The following is a 2,062-nucleotide window of genomic DNA, read 5'->3' as shown; positions in this document are numbered from 1 at the left end:
TTTTTTGGAGACAGTCTCACTATGTAGTTGAGACTGACCTGGAACTCACTATGTAGCCCAGGCTGGTCTTAAACTCACAGGATCCTTCTGCCTCAGCCTCCCGAGGGCTGGGATTACAGGCATGCGCCACCATGCCCAGCAAAACCCATTAATTCTTATAAATGGAAACTGCTCTTAGGAAAGTATGGTAGTCCATATGGACTTTTTCCCCCCACCAATGGAGAATGGTGTTTCTTTACTCATAAAGAACCATTAGGGATAGTTTTGTTTAGACCCTCCCTTTTGACACTTTGTTGTGATCAAATACATATAGCACAATTTATCATTCACTTTACACTTTTACTTTTTTCACTGCTGGGAATTCTGCATGCTAAGCATAAGCTCTACCTGAGCAAGTGACACAGCCCCTACTTTAACGATTTTTAATGTATAGCTCTGTGGCATTAAGCATATTCTCTTTCCTGTTCAACCCCTTTTCTTTTTACAGGGTTTCTTTTCTTTTCTTTTTTTTGTTTTTTGAGGCAGGGTCTCACTATGTAGCCCAGGGTGGTCTCCAACTCAGAGATCCTCCTGCCTCAGCCTCCCGAGTGCTGGGATTACAGGCATGCGCCACCATGCCCAGCTCTTACAGGGTTTCTTTTACTGAAAGATCCCAAGCTCACTTACTGTGGTCAGGGAATCCACTCTGACTGCGTTCAGGAAGTGGGAAGTGTGGGGACACGAAGAGGAAGTTGCCATCATGGGCCGAAATGTGTGGCCTGAGGCCTGGCACCTTCAGAGAGGAAACTAAACCAGTACAGCAGGAAGAAGACACAGGTCTGAAAGACAGGGCTGGCTTCCTGTACATCTCAAAGGAATTCCATAGATGAACTTGTGCGAAGATTTACGCTTCTGATTTACAGCTTTCAAAGTGGTACTCATTCTATTTACTTTCGCAAGGGGTCAATGTTGACAGATACAAACCGTTAAAACACTCTTATCTTTCACAACTATGCTGACAAATACATAGCATTAGGACAAGTTGCAGATGGAGAAATGGGTGGGGTGAGGCCAAGCATCCGCCTAAGGTCACAGGAGTAGGAAATGGCAAAGCAGGACTCAATCGAGGTCTTCTGATACCCATGACCTCGTCACTTCCACCTTAACTGGATGTAGGTGGAAAAGTGAAAATCCACAATGGTACGGACATGGGCATCAAAGCCAGAAATGAGCCAGACACGGCCTGCCAGCCTCCCATAATCCCCTGAGATGGAAGCGCAGCTCGGCCCACAAAACTTGCCCTCCAGGAATGCCACGAGAACGCGCCACTAGGGGGACCGAAGGGTGCCAAGGTTTGATGGAGTCCACTGTGTCAGGTCCTGTGCGGAAATCCCTACAGGCAGGTGCTATTTCTACCTACTGCACTACAGAGAGGTTAACGGAGTTGCCTGGGATCACCCAGCTACAGAGGTGGTGCCCAAGGTCTCCAAGCTTGAGCTGTGCCTTAGACGGTTCAGCCGAAGCAGCGGCAGTCCAACAAGTACTTTAACCGAAACACTTATCTTAAACACACCCAGGCAGCCACGGTAGGGGCACTGGGCCGTGATGTGGCCTCACAAAGGGGCCTGCGCAGTGGGTTAGTGGAGAGGGCACTGGACCTGGCCCACTTGATCCCGGGGAGTGGGACAGGCCGGCTCCTTAAAGATGTGGGTGTGTCACCCTCAGCGCCCAGTTCTGCCTCACAGCCCCGGACCCCCACAAGGCCCTCGGCTTGGCCACACCCCCGCCAACCCAAAGGACCCCCAGTTCCACGCCTGTAGCTCCGCAGCCCTTTGATTCCAGGCCTCGGGTTCCCCAGGGCCTCCAGCGGCTCTTCCGCTCTCCAGCCCCCATTCCGCCCCTAGCGAGCCTGCATCTGAGCCTCAGTTCGGCCTCCCAGCTGCCCCAGACCCCGTATTCCGCCCCTCAGGGTCCTGAGCCCCACTTTACACTTGTGCACCCTGGGCCCCCACCTGACCGTCACCCCAGGCCTGTCAGCGTCCTAGTCCTGCTTCTGGGGCTTCCCCAACCCTAGGAACCCACA

This window comes from Fukomys damarensis, unplaced genomic scaffold, assembly GCF_012274545.1.
Source record: "Fukomys damarensis isolate Sample0158 unplaced genomic scaffold, DMR_v1.0_HiC HiC_scaffold_34, whole genome shotgun sequence".
NCBI classification, from domain to species: domain Eukaryota; kingdom Metazoa; phylum Chordata; class Mammalia; order Rodentia; family Bathyergidae; genus Fukomys; species Fukomys damarensis.
Note: the sequence above shows the minus strand (reverse complement) of the source record.